At 45.6% G+C, this 15,564-nt stretch overlaps 1 protein-coding gene across 1 annotated transcript in view; it reads left to right on the top strand.

Moving 5' to 3' along the window:
• LOC134933075 (uncharacterized) overlaps positions 1-15,564 on the top strand; it is a 181,961-nt gene that overhangs the window by 37,921 nt on the left and 128,476 nt on the right. The window lies entirely within an intron of this gene.

Raw genomic sequence — 15,564 nt, 5'->3', positions numbered from 1 at the left:
GATACACTGCAATAATTAAACAATCACAATATAGCAATTAAAGAGGACAATTGTAACGAAGAATAAAATCACTTTAGATGTTATTACGGAAATCAGGTTTTTACCTACAGCTCACGATACACTGGAACATATAATAATTCAAGAATTCAGTCAGTCTAATCACAGATGCATGCATATTCCGAAGAATAATATGACAAGAGAAAGACAATGACGAAAGTTAAGAATATAACTGGAATGCGGAATAATCACTATTTCCCTAAATTTCCCTTAAGTAAAGTATCCCAGTCTTCATCGGCAATATATGCTGGAGCTCACGGATCCTACAGTGCCACAGTGTTGCAATGGGGGCTGTGGTGTACTGTACTTGTTGCACAAGTGATGGTAACCTACTGTGCCACAGTTTTGCAAATGGGCTGTTGTGTAATGGCACTTATATTAGAAATGTTGATCCTGAGTTTAAGTTAAAAAATGTCACTGTACTCCAATGTTGCACAAGGATGCAGGTAGCAAAGGTGTCTTGGAATTTGTGACATGCCACAAAACTACCTTATGCTATTGCCAGTATCCATCCGTCTATACGAGTATCAGGCCATCTTCATGCATATGCATCGCACCGCCCATTGATTCTCCATCCGCAGCTGGCATTGTTCTTATCTGCACTTCCACTCATGCCATGCTGGGTACGAAAGATCCATCTGAAACAGGATTTTCTATCCATATGGATCCATCTCAAACAAGCATGGAAGCAGGGCTACATGTCCACAACACACCGCTGACACTTCCATGACACACCCACATGACACTCCTATGAGATGCAGCTGTTCCATGTGCCCCCACAGTAACCACCCAGTTGCCACCCAGAAATGGCCATTTAATAGAGTGATCCAGCCAAGCACGATGGGAGCTGTCCGCTCTCGTATCCTCCGGCAACATGTGCATGAATGGCCATATCTTGCCTCTGCGCATGCGCAGTCTGCTGATAACCGCTTTTGGACTTGTGCCTGAATTAGGCTCGGAGCACATCTGTCATTGGTACAATGGACTAAGGAACAATTCTTGTGGGTAGCAAATTAAAATAATCTGTACCCCTTGCATCGCAACTAAATTTGTTTGAACAAAAAGTTACTTTTTTGTTTTGCTTTCAACTCAGAATCAGCCCCCTCATTATCATGGGCTGGTGTGAGCTAATTTGCTGACAATTGGACTAGTTGGTGTTATGTTAAACCTTACAGATCTGGAAGGTACAGGTCTCACTGTTCTCATCATGGGAGAAAGTGGACAAGTGGCTAGAGGGTTAGCCTACGGAGTGTAGCTCCATTACCTAAAGCACAGTAAGGTAAATTGCATTAGTTTTTATCCTTAGCTTATCATCATGATCTCTATGCCGGGCACCTGCTATAGTACCATTAAGGGATCGAATGATTATCAGGTATGATGCAGATAACCAGTAGCAGCTTTTGACCTCTGTGTGCAGTAGCCTGACTACCATAACAAGTGCTCAACCTGGTTTGGCTAAATTGACTATTTATTCTGCTACTTGGTGCTCAGGAAGAGCAGCAATGCCAGTCCGTGCCTGGTCTGACATACGTTACGGATAAGTTTCACCAGTATTATGGGAGTCATTCAGAGTTGATCGCTTGCTAGCTGTTTTTAGCAGCCATGCAAACGCTATGCCGCCGCCCACTGGGCAGTGTATTTTAGCTTAGCAGAAGTGCGAACGCATGCAAAAACAGTTTATGCAGTTTCTGAGTAGCTTTGAACCTACTCAGCGCTTGCGATCACTTCAGCCTATTCGTGTCCGGATTTGACGTCATACACCCGCCCAGCGAACGCCCAGCCACGCCTGTGTTTTTTCAGACACGCCTGTGTTTTTGCAAGCACTCCCTGAAAACGGTCAGTTGACACCCAGAAACGCCCCCTTCCTGTCAATCTTCTTATTGCCATCAGTGCGAAGGAAATCTTCGCTAGAACCTATGCACAACCACAAAGGGCTTTGTACCCGTACGTCACGCATGCGCATTGCGGGCCATGCGCATGCGCATAAATGCTGTTTTTTCACCTGATCGCTGCGCTGCGAGAATCAGCAGAGAGCAATCAACTCGGAATGACCCCCTATATACTAATGGGGCCTGATTCAGAGATGTACAATTTTTTCGCAGGTGAGCAATTATCGACAGTCTACGCATACGTCTAAGTTGCAGAGAGAATTTCTTCATAAAGTGATTGACAGTCAGGAACTATTTGGGCTCGGGCGTAACTAGAACTTTGTGTGCCCCATAGCAAAATCTTGAAAAAGCCCTAATCCCCCACAAGTTGGCACAGAGAGGTAAAACTAAACCCACACATTTATCCCCACATGAAAAAAACACATTTGCCCCCACGTGAAAATAATAAAACACATAGGGGTAAATGTAATAGGGTGCAAAAAGACAGATGTGCAGGAGTTTGTGCGAGAATACTAAACCAGTCTGAATGGTTACATTTACCCCATAGACGTTGCATTAATAAAAACACCCATAGGCCCTAACATGACAAGAAAACACACATACTGTAGGCTTCGCATGAAAAAGCCAAACACATGCAGGAGGCTTTGCAGGACAAAAAATAAATAAGATTTTACTCACCGGTAAATCTATTTCTCGTAGTCCGTAGTGGATGCTGGGACTCCGTAAGGACCATGGGGATTAGCGGCTCCGCAGGAGACTGGGCACAACTAAAGAAAGCTTTAGGACTACCTGGTGTGCACTGGCTCCTCCCACTAAGACCCTTCTCCAGACCTCAGTTAGGATACTGTGCCCGGAAGAGCTGACACAAAAAGGAAGGATTTTGAATCCCGGGTAAGACTCATACCAGCCACACCAATCACACCGTATAACTCGTGATACTATACCCAGTTAACAGTATGAAATATAACTGAGCCTCTCAACAGATGGCTCAACAATAACCCTTTAGTTAGGCAATAACTATAAACAAGTATTGCAGACAATCCGCACTTGGGATGGGCGCCCAGCATCCACTACGGACTACGAGAAATAGATTTACCGGTGAGTAAAATCTTATTTTCTCTGACGTCCTAAGTGGATGCTGGGACTCCGTAAGGACCATGGGGATTATACTAAAGCTCCCAAACGGGCGGGAGAGTGCGGATGACTCTGCAGCACCGAATGAGCAAACTCTAGGTCCTCCTCAGCCAGGGTATCAAACTTGTAGACTGTTGCAAAAATGTTTGAACCCGACCAAGTAACAGCTCGGCAAAGTTGTAAAGCCGAGACCCCTCGGGCAGCCGCCCAAGAAGAGCCCACTTTCCTCGTGGAATGGGCTTTTACAGATTTAGGGTGCGGCAGTCCAGCCGCAGCATGTGCAAGTTGAATCGTGCTACAGACCCAGCGAGCAATAGTCTGCTTAGAAGCAGGAGCACCCAGCTTGTTGGGTGCATACAGGATAAATAGCGAGTCAGTTTTCCTGACTCCAGCCGTCCTGGTAACATATACTTTTCAGGGCCCTGACTACGTCCAGTAACTTGGAATCCTCCAAGTCCCAAGTAGCCGCAGGCACCACAATAGGTTGGTTCACATGAAAAACTGATACCACCTTAGGAAGGAATTGGGAACGAGTCCTCAATTCCGCCTTATCCATATAAAATACAGATAAGGGCTTTTGTATGACAAAGCCGCCAATTCTGATACACGCCTGGCCGACGCCACGGCCCACAGCATGACCACTTTCCACGTGAGGTATTGTAGCTCCACGGATTTAAGTGGCTCAACCCAATGCGACTTGAGGAAATCCAACACCACGTTGAGATCCCACGGTGCCACTTGAGGCACAAACGGGGGCTGACTATGCAGCACTCCCTTAACAAAAGTCCGAACTTCAGGCAGTGAAGCCAGTTCTATTTTGGAAGAAAATCGATAGAGCCGAAATCTGGACCTTCATGGAACCCAATTTTAGGCCCATAGTCACCTCTGACTTTAGGAAGTGCAGAAATCGACCTAGCTGAAATTTCTCCTTTGGGGCCTTACTGGCCTCACAGCACGCAACAGATTTCCACCATATGCGGTGATAATGGTTTGCGTTCACTTCTTTCCTAGCTTTAAATAGCGTAGGGATAACTTCCTCCGGAATGCCCTTTTCCTTCAGGATCCGGCGTTCAATCGCCATGCCGTCAAATGCAGCCGCGGTACGTCTTGGAACAGACAGGCCCCATGCTGCAGCAGGTCCTGTCTGAGCGGCAGAGGCCATGGGTCCTCTGAGATCATTTCTTGGAGTTCTGGTTACCAAGCTCTTCTTGGCCAACCCGGAACAATGAGTATAGTTCTTACTCCTCTCCTTCTTATTATTCTCATTACCCTGGGTAAGAGAGGCGGAGAAGGGAACACATACACCGACTGGTACACCCACGGTGTTACCAGAGCGTCCACAGCTATCGCCTGAGGGTCCCTTGACCTGGCGCAATGTCTTTGTAGCTTTTTGTTGAGGCGGGACGCCATCATGTCCACCTGTGGCCTTTCCCAACGGTGTACAATCATTTGGAAAACTTCTGGATGAAGTCCCCACTCTCCCGGGTGGAGGTCGTGTCTTCTGAGAAAGTCTGCTTCTCAGTTGTCCACTCCGGGAATGAACACTGCTGACAGTGCTAACACATGATTTTCCGCCCATCGGAGAATCCTAGTGGCTTCTGCCATCGCCATCCTGCTTCTTGTGCCGCCCTGTCGGTTTACATGAGCGACCTCCGTGATGTTGTCTGACTGGATCAGCACCGGCCCGTGTTGAAGCAGGGGTCTAGCCTGACTTAGGGCATTGTAAATGGCCCTTAGTTCCAGAATATTTATGTGTAGGGAAGTCTCCTGACTTTTCCATAGCCTTGGAAGTTTCTTCCCTGTGTGACTGCCCCCCAGCCCAGAAGGCTGGCATCCGTGGTCACCAGGACCCAGTCCTGTATGCCGAATCTGCGGCCCCCTAGAAGATGAGCACTCTGCAGCCACCACAACAGTGACACCCTGGCCCTTGGAGACAGGGTTATCCGCCGATGCATCTGAAGATGCGACCCGGACCACTTGTCCAACAGATCCCACTGGAAGATCCTTGCATGGGACCTGGCGAATGGAATTTCTTCATAAGAAGCTACCATCTTTCCCAGGATTCGCGTGCATTGATGCACCGACACCTGTATTTGTATTAGGAGGTCTCTGTCTAGAGACGACAACTCCTTGGACTTCTCCTCCGGGAGAAACCCTTTTTATCCTGTTCTGTGTCCAGAACCATACCCAGGAACAGTAGACGCGTCGTAGGAACCAGCTGCGACTTTGGAATATTCAGAATCCAGCCGTGCTGTTGTAGCACTTCCCGAGATAGTGCTACTCCGCCGAACAACTGCTCCCTGGACCTCGCCTTTATAAGGAGATCGTCCAAGTACGGGATAATTATTTCGGCCATTACCTTGGTAAATACCTCTGTGCCGGGGACAGACCAACGGCAACGTCTGGAATTGGTAATGACAATCCTGTACCACAATTTTGAGGTACTCCTGGTGAAGAGGGTAAATAGGGACATGCAGGTAAGCATCCTTGATGTCCAGTGATACCATGAAATTCTCCAGGCTTGCAATAATCGCCCTGAGCGATTCCATTTTGAACTTGAACCTTTGTATATAAGTGTTCAAGGCTTTCAATTTTAGAATGGGTCTCACCGAACCGTCTGGTTTCGGTACCACAACATTTTGGAATAGTAACCCCGGCCTTGTTGAAGGAGGGGTACCTTGATTTCACCTGCTGGAAGTACAGCTTGTGAATTGCCGCCAGTACTACCTTTCTCCGAGGGTAGCAGGCAAGGCTGATGTGAGGTAACGGCGAGGGGGAGTCGCCTCGAACTCCAGCCTGTATCCCTGTGATACTATTTGCAGAACCTAGGGATCCACCTGTGGGCAAGCCCACTGGTCCCTGAAGTTCCCGAGACGCGCCCCTACCGCACCTGTCTCCACCTGTGGAGCCCCAACGTCATGCGGTGGACTCAGAGGAAGCGGGGGAAGATTTTTGATCCTGGGAACTGGCTGCTGGTGCAGCTTTTTCCTTCTTCCCTTGTCTCTGTGCAGAAAGGAAGCGCCTTTGACCCGCTTGCTTTTCTGAAGCCGAAAGGACTGTACCTGAAAATACAGTGCTTTCTTATGCTGTGAGGAAACCTGAGGTAAAAAATTTTCTTCCCAGCTGTTGCTGTGGATACGAGGTCCCAGAGACCATCCCCAAACAATTCCTCACCCTTATAAGGCAGAATCTCCATGTGCCTTTTACAGGCAGCATCACCTGTCCACTGCCGGGTTTCTAATACCCTCCTGGCAGAATGGACATTGCATTAATTCTGGATGCCAGCCGGCAAATATCCCTCTGTGCATCCTTTATATCTAAGACGACGTCTTTAATATGCTCTATGTTAGCAAACTATTATCCCTGTCTTAGCGTATTAATATTATCTGACTGGGTATCAGACCACGCTGCTGCAGCACTATTTATGCTGAGGCAATTGCAGGTCTCAGTATATAACCTGAGTGTGTATATACAGACTTCAGGATAGCCTCCTGCTTTTTATCAGCAGGCTCCTTCAAGGTGGCCGTATCCTAAGACGGCAGTGCCACCTTTTTTGACAAACGTGTGAGCGCCTTATCCACCCTAAGGGATATCTCCCAACTGGCGGGAAAGGGTACGCCATCAGTAACTTTTTAGAAATTACCAGTTTCTTATCGGGGGAACCCACGCTACTTTACACACTTCATTCATTCATCTGATGCGGGAACAAAACACTGGCTGCTTTTTCTCCCCAAAAATAAAACCCCTTTTATGTGGTACTTGGGTTCATGTCAGAAATGCGTAACACATTTTTCATTGCCGAGATCATGTAACGGATGTTCCTAGTGGATTGTGTATATGTCTCAACCTCGTCGACACTGGAGTCAGACTCCGTGTCGACATCTGTGTCTGCCATCTGAGGTAACGGGCACTTTTTTGAGCCCCTGATGGCCTTTGAGACGCCTGGGCAGGCGCGGGCTGAGAAGCCGGCTGTCCCACAGCTGTTTTACGTCATCCAGCCTTCTATGTAAGGAGTTGACATTGTCGGTTAATACCTTCCACCTATCCATCCACTCTGGTGTCGGCCCCACAGGGGGCGACATCCCATTTATCGGCCTCTGCTCCACCTCCACGTAACCTTCCTCATCCCACATGTCGACACAGCCGTACCGACACACAGCACGCACACAGGGAATGCTCTGACTGAGGACGGGACCCCACAAAGTCCTTTGGGGAGACAGAGAGAGAGTATGCCAGCACACACCAGAGCGCTATATAATGCAGGGATTAACACTATAACTGAGTGATTTTTCCCCCAATAGCTGCTTGTATAAACAATATTGCGCCTAAATTTAGTGCCCCCCCTCTCTTTTTAACCCTTTGAGCCTGAAAACTACAGGGGAGAGCTTGGGGAGCTGTCTTCCAGCTGCACTGTGAAGAGAAAATGGCGCCAGTGTGCTGAGGGAGATAGCTCCGCCCCTTTTTCGCAGACTTTTCTCCCGCTTTTTTATGGATTCTGGCAGGGGTATTTATCACATATATAGCCTCTGGGGCTATATATTGCGATATATTTGCCAGCCAAGGTGTTTTATTGCTGCTCAGGGCGCCCCCCCCCCCCCCCCAGCACCCTGCACCCTCAGTGACCGGAGTGTGAAGTGTGTATGAGGAGCAATGGCGCACAGCTGCAGTGCTGTGCGCTACCTTGGTGAAGACTGATGTCTTCTGCCGCCGATTTTCCGGACTCTTCTGGCTCTGTAAGGGGCCGGCGGCGCGGCTCCGGGACCGAACATCAATGGCCGGTTCCATGCGGTCGATCCCTCTGGAGCTAATGGTGTCCAGTAGCCTAAGAAGCCCAAGCTACCACCAGTTAGGTAGGTTCGCTTCTTCTCCCCTTAGTCCCTCGCTGCAGTGAGTCTGTTGCCAGCAGATCTCACTGTAAAATAAAAAACCTAAAATATACTTTCTTTCTAGGAGCTCAGGAGAGCCCCTAGTGTGCATCCAGCTCAGCTGGGCACAAGAATCTAACTGAGGTCTGGAGGAGGGTCTTAGTGGGAGGAGCCAGTGCACACCAGGTAGTCCTAAAGCTTTCTTTAGTTGTGCCCAGTCTCCTGCGGAGCCGCTAATCCCCATGGTCCTTACGGAGTCCCAGCATCCACTTAGGACGTCAGAGAAACACATATTGACCCCCACGTGAGAAAATGACACACATTGGCTTTCACATGAAAACAATAAAAGAAACAGACTAGTAACAGACTCAGTGACTCACAGTTAAGGTGCGTACACACGGCATTGCCTATGTGATGTGGCCGGAACCCGGCACCACCGATATAGTCAATGTTGGGCTGCCTGCACAGTCTATTTTTTCTTGCGTTGCCGACCCCGCGGGACCGCGCATTAGCATCGCAAGCTGTCAGACGGTGCGATATGCGCAATATTTTCCTGCGATATGGACTATATAGTCCAAGGAAAATCGCACAGTGTGTATGCACCTTAAGACTGTGTGCAGGCCATGACTAACGGCTGTGCCTGCCGCTTGTGTCCTCTCCTCACTTCCTCTGAACAGCCGCAGCAGCAAGCTGACAGACAGTGAGGCTGGCACAGGCAAGAAATAGAGGAAGCCTGGATCAGTCAGTGGGGACAAGGAGGCACTGGCAGGTGGGGAGCTGCGTGTGTATGTAAAATTACTGGCAGGGGTTGTTAGCAAAGTGGTGGGAGGTGGTGCACTTACACACTGTACAGCAAGGATAACGGAGTAGGCAACAGGCAGGTGATCACGGTCAGTGGTGCAAGTGTGGCGGAACGGGGTGGTACGACTTACCTCCATTTTCTGCGCCTGCGCCTCCAAGCAAGTTACTGTGCTCAGCAGTGTGACACCTCCCAGATCCTCCTAATTTTTCCAAGCCAGGGCCATAGGGAGCACGAGGCTGACATTTTCTCATCAGATCACGCTCCGTGTCCTGACATAAAGAGGAGTGTGTTGCACAGTTCTTTTTTCTACTGCAGTGCTGTCCTGGTGTCGCCATTAGTGTTAGGGAAACTCAGAAGCCGCCAGACGGGACCTGCTGTGTGGTGCTCAGTGCTACTGTCTACAGTACAGTACCGTGGTGCGTTGCAGACACTGTGTAGAGATGGACAGAGTCTCAGTCAGAGGCTCAAGGGCAGCTTAGCGTTTTTGTCACTGTGTGGCTGTCCTTGCCCATGCCCCTGCTTTATTTAGTGTGAAAGTGACTGACTGTCTAATAAAAGATCTCTGAATCCTGCTTATTCTATTATATATTAATTTGTGATCATTATTATTTATTACCATGAATCTGATGAAAGAAAATTTAGTGACTCAGACGACTGAAATAAGATATATTCTCAAAAAGGGGCTCTGTTGAGTGGCCACACCCCTAGTGGCATGTGACCACACCCCATTTTTTGGAGCGCGCACTCAGTACCACTAATAATTATTTTTTTACTTGCACCACTGATACTGGTGACCTTTGTTCCCTCTGTGACTGGAGTGGTGGGTCCTGGAGGTAGCCTGGGCACCATAGCAGCCTGCATCCCCTGTTCCCACGGTAGATACGTCACTAAGTTTGGGGTAGGTAATGGGGAGGAGTGGCAAAAATGCAGGTGTGTCGCGACCACTTTGGGGGGGGGGGGGGGGGCAGTGTTTGAGATTGCTACTGCGATCCCATACACAGCTGCAATGTCTCCAGCATCTTACTTCCTGTGATCATTCTGCGCTACCATAGGCATACAGGAAGGGCCAGCATCACGCGCTGAAGGCGTGCGCACGAAATTAGGGGTATGGCCTATCAGAATGGGGGCATGGTCTTGCGGCAAGTTCCGCGATTGCAAGCCACACTCCTATTTTCGTCATTATGGAGGCATGAACAGCGCTGAGAGAGCTGCTGGCCATGCCCCCTGTCCCTCTCTGCCGGGAACAGACAACATCTGGACAGTTGGGAGGTATGACCATAGGGCTCCTCAGAAAAATCAACTGATCTGTGATGGACAATGCGTCTTTGTACACTTTGTGATGCTGCCAGTGGCGGTCTCACTACACGTCATGGCTGCAGCAGTATTTGCATATTTTTGCACATCCGCTGTGTACAAATTGGCAGCGTACATCTGTGACTCAGGCCCATAGTGCAATAATGGCAGCCAGTATAAGCTGCAGGGAGTTGGGAATGGGAGACCAGCGCTGGGGATCCCGGCGGTCAGCATACCAATCCCGGGATCCCCCGGATCCCGCTGCAGGGGCCAGTGCCTATGGCAGTGGTTTCCAAACTTTTTTGAATCACGGCGCCCTAGAATATCAGATTTTTTTTTCACGGCACTCCTAGGCCAAAAATTTCTTATTGGGAAATATAGAAAGAAATATTACATTATGTAGATTGCGTTTATATGTCATCCTTAGGGTCAGTTGTGTGGTGAGGGACAAGCTTTGCTTCTGTTTGGCCACATATGTTATGACTGGCAGCCACCAGCACTGGTTTTGCCTATTATATTGACCATGGATAATTTGAATTGGTCCTGGACCACCAACCCAGGGCACCCCTGCAAGTGTCCCGAGGCACCCCAGGGAGCCACGGCACACAGTTTGGGAACCTCTGTACTATGCAGTTACTACCTATTTGTTGTGCTGTTGTAAAATTCAACAAAACATTAAAACCAGAAACACAGCTCATTTATAGGAATAAGCCAGCCACATAAGAATACATTGTAACATACTGTACGTTACTGTAAAACAAGTGAAAGTATATATGTGGTTAACATTGTGTTATTATGCACAGTCTGTTCTTTGATGTGTATAACAAATATTTGGTAGCTGTGTACTATTGTCTGTACAATGAGTATGTAGCAATAGATGCTGTTGGTAAAACATGCAGTCAATAATTGCCTGTACTAGCAGCAACTGAGAGGCGGCCCTGTCCCCAGTGTGACCTCTGCCTACACGTGAACCTCCCAATCTGGTAATATGCCTAATCCTATCCCTGCTATAGAGAATTGGCAGAGGTGGGAGGAGACAGATAAACACAGAGATCAGGATTTTATGTCCATTGATATCAGATAATAAATGACTTAAACTAAAATCAGCAATGTATTAATGTAGCCAAGGAAGGTCAGCAGAACAGAACAGTACAGAACACTGAAAGCATAAGGTCACAAAGGCATAAAGTATAAAGGGAGTTTTATATTATATTTTATCTATAGTAATGTATTTGTATAAGGCAGCCCTGCAAATCAGGATATTATACATTTCTATAGACAGCTTTAGAAATTGACAATATGGGGATATAAATTATAATATTCCTTATAATCCACATGTTCCTAATTGACACTGTTTTTAATTTCCAAGCGCCAGCCAGAAGACACTGCACCCAGGTGCAGTGTAAACGGCGCCGACACGGGATATTCCCGGGTCGCTGCCATTGTGGAAAAGGGGTCCGTCTCAGGTCTGACCTGGCATGGAACCGCGTTCCAAATCCCAGGTCAGACCCGAGACTTCTAGTGGAAAAGGGGTATCAGATCCGAAAAAAGTCAATGTATTTATCTGTTAGGGGGAATCTTTCACACTACCATCCTTCATTCACTTTCATGTGATGCCGGCTGGAGATGTCAGCTGAGGTCCGGACCGCTCTCCTTATGCTGCAGCATGACTCATATCACACATTGCAAGAGTTCTTCATCTCGCCACTCCCCAAATCTTATTGTGATACATTTCGCTCACTCATGTGATACAAAGTGGTAGTACGATGGAGTATTGCCATCTTATTCCAGATTTCAGGTTATTGCCATTGCTGTACGTTCAGTACATCTTATAGTCACAGGCTTACATTATTGTTGTTACAACTAATATTATCTCCTGATGTGGGCCCATGGAAGTAGCTACAGTTGTGCTCATAAGGTTACATACCCTAGCAGAATTTGTGATTTTCTGGCCATTTGTCAGAGAATATGAATGATAACTCACAAACTTTTCTTTCACTCATGGTTAGTGGTTGGGTGAAGCCATTTATTGTCAAACAACTGTGTTTACTCTTTTTAAATCATAATGACAACAGAAACTACCCAAATGACCCTGATCAAAAGTTTACATACACCAGTTCTTAATACCGTGGAGACCCCCTCCCCCCATGGGGGGGGACATTCCATTTACAGTGAAAGGTGTTTGAAGTGGATGTTATAATGGTAATGGGGCACTGTAATGTGTCATGACCTGAACTACAGGGCACTGTAATGTGGCATAATCTGACCTGCTCATTGTAATGTGGTATAATATAAACTGGACTGCTCTATAAAGTTACATAATATAAACTGGAGGGCTCTATAATGTTACATAATATATACTGGAGGGCTCTATAATGTTACATAATATAAACTGGAGGGCTCTATAATGTTACATAATATGAACTGGAGGGCTCTATAATGTTACATAATATAAACTGGAGGGCACTATAATGTTACATAATATGAACTGGAGGGCTCTATAATGTTACATAATATGAACTGGAGGGCACTATAATGCTACATAATATGAACTGGAGGGCACTATAATGTTACATAATATGAACTGGAGGGCTCTATAATGTTGCATAATATGAACTGGAGGGCACTATAATGTTACATAATATGAACTGGAGGGCACTATAATGTTACATAATATAAACTGGAGGGCTCTATAATGTTACATAATATGAACTGGAGGGCACTATAATGTTACATAATATGAACTGGAGGGCACTATAATGTTACATAATATGAACTGGAGGGCACTATAATGTTACATAATATAAACTGGAGGGCACTATAATGTTACATAATATGAACTGGAGGGCTCTATAATGTTACATAATATAAACTGGAGGGCTCTATAATGTTACATAATATGAACTGGAGGGCACTATAATGTTACATAATATGAACTGGAGGGCACTATAATGTTACATAATATAAACTGGAGGGCACTATAATGTTACATAATATGAACTGGAGGGCTCTATAATGTTACATAATATAAACTGGAGGGCTCTATAATGTTACATAATATGAACTGGAGGGCACTATAATGTTACATAATATGAACTGGAGGGCACTATAATGTTACATAATATAAACTGGAGGGCACTATAATGTTACATAATATAAACTGGAGGGCACTATAATTTACATAATATAAACTGTAGAGCACTATAATGTTACATAATATAAACTGGAGGGCACTATAATGTTACATAATATAAACTGGAGGGCACTATAATTTACATAATATAAACTGGAGAGCACTATAATGTTACATAATATGAACTGGAGGGCTCTATAATGTTACATAATATAAACTGGAGGGCACTATAATGTTACATAATATAAACTGGAGGGCTCTATAAAGTTACATAATATAAACTGGAGGGCACTATAATGTTACATAATATAAACTGGAGGACACTATAATGTTACATAATATAAACTGGAGGACACTATAATGTTACATAATATGAACTGGAGGGCACTATAATGTTATTTAATATAAACTGGAGGGCACTTTAATGTTACATAATATATACTGGAGGGCACTATAATATTACATAATATGAACTGGAGGCTCTATAATGTTACATAATATGGACTGGAGGGCTCTATAATGTTACATAATATAAACTGGAGGGCACTATAATGTTACATAATATGAACTGGAGGGCTCTATAATGTTACATAATATAAACTGGAGGGCTCTATAATGTTACATAAAATGAACTGGAGGGCACTATAATGTTACATAATATGAACTGGAGGGCACTATAATGTTATTTAATATAAACTGGAGGGCACTTTAATGTTACATAATATATACTGGAGGGCACTATAATGTTACATAATATGAACTGGAGGCTCTATAATGTTACATAATATGGACTGGAGGGCTCTATAATGTTACATAATATAAACTGGAGGGAACTATAATGTTACATAATATGAACTGGAGGGCACTATAATGTTCCATAATATATACTGGAGGGCAGTATAATGTTACATAATATGAACAGGGGGCACTGTAGTATTGCAAAAATAAGAACTGGGGACACTGTATGTCATAATGAGAATTAGGGGATCCTGTATGGCATAATGTGTACTGGCATCCCAGTAATGTGACATTGTGTGAACTAGGGCACTACTATGGTTTCTAGAATAAACTAGAGCAATGCTATGGGGCATAACATTACCTAGGGCACTGCTTTGGTTCAGAAAATTAACTAGGGCACTACTATATGGCATAAAAGTAACAACTGCTGTGGACAGGTGTCTCATTATAAGCACTTGAACAGGGGTCCCTTCAAAATGCTGCTATAGGGCCCACAAAGATGTGGTTGTACTCTTGTATGGGACTATGAGTGTTCCTTTGTTTTCATACATCTATTGGTGGGACTGTCTCTGGAGTATGAGCAGTGTTCAGCCGTAACCTGTGCATTTAACCCCTCTCTTGCCTTGTAATTATGTTTTATTATTTTTTTCTGAATTTGCATATTTAAAGTATGCAGCAATATATTTTTCCATGGTGCCGATATCACTGCAGAGCCCCTTCTATGGCTACCTTTGGCAATACCCTGCAATGGCTATCACATAATAACTAGGGAATATTCCTAAATGTTGTAAAAACTTTAGCTTTTGCCATATTTAGGGCTTGTGGGCCCAATTCAGGAGTCGCAATGTTGATGTTGCATGCAGTGGCGAGAGATGTTTTGCCAGTGGCCATGTGTATCAATTGCATTAGGCATGTGCCGCCATGGTCCTGTGATGGCGGCTTCAGTGAGGATTTATTCGCAGTGATTGATGGCCAAGGAGCATGTGCGGGCAGTAATGGGGGTGGTGACCAGTGGTGGCTCCAGAGGTGGGGCTGCAGCACAGTGCAAAATTCAAATAGGGGAACCACACCTTGTGATGTTGGCAGCGATTGGGGTGGCAGTTGGTGTGGCTCATCCCACATCTGGAGCCGCCACTGGTGGTAACTCAAATGCAGGCGTAACGTGACCGTATCAGGGGGTTGTCACTGCTAGCATCTGCAATTCCTATGCAGTAAAAATGTCTTCTGTGTCTTACTTCCGATGGCCATGACCAGAGTAACAATGGAGGTTGATGGTTGACTGATTTGTATCCGATGGCTGCTTCTTGGTGCACAACCGGTAGGTCTAAGACATCACTAGTGGGCATCTCAATATATATCCATGTGCCTGTAACATTTGCATATTCCCACACAGCCGCTGTGTAAGGGACTGCAGCTGCCACAGTATTTATTATTATTATTATTATTATTATTATTATCTTTTATTTATATGGCACCACAAGGGATCCGCAGCGCCCAATTACAGAGTACATAAAGAAATAATCAAAACACAAAAATAGTGACTAACAGTGGAAGTCAATATAGGACAACTACAGGCTAAATAAACATAGCTACAGCAGCAGACGACACTGACATAAATATCAAGGTGGCAATAAAACGCGGGATTTGGTGCTG

Source organism: Pseudophryne corroboree, chromosome 6 (genome assembly GCF_028390025.1).
Source record: "Pseudophryne corroboree isolate aPseCor3 chromosome 6, aPseCor3.hap2, whole genome shotgun sequence".
NCBI lineage: Eukaryota > Metazoa > Chordata > Amphibia > Anura > Myobatrachidae > Pseudophryne > Pseudophryne corroboree.
Note: the sequence above shows the minus strand (reverse complement) of the source record. Positions and strands in the feature narration are given on the sequence as shown.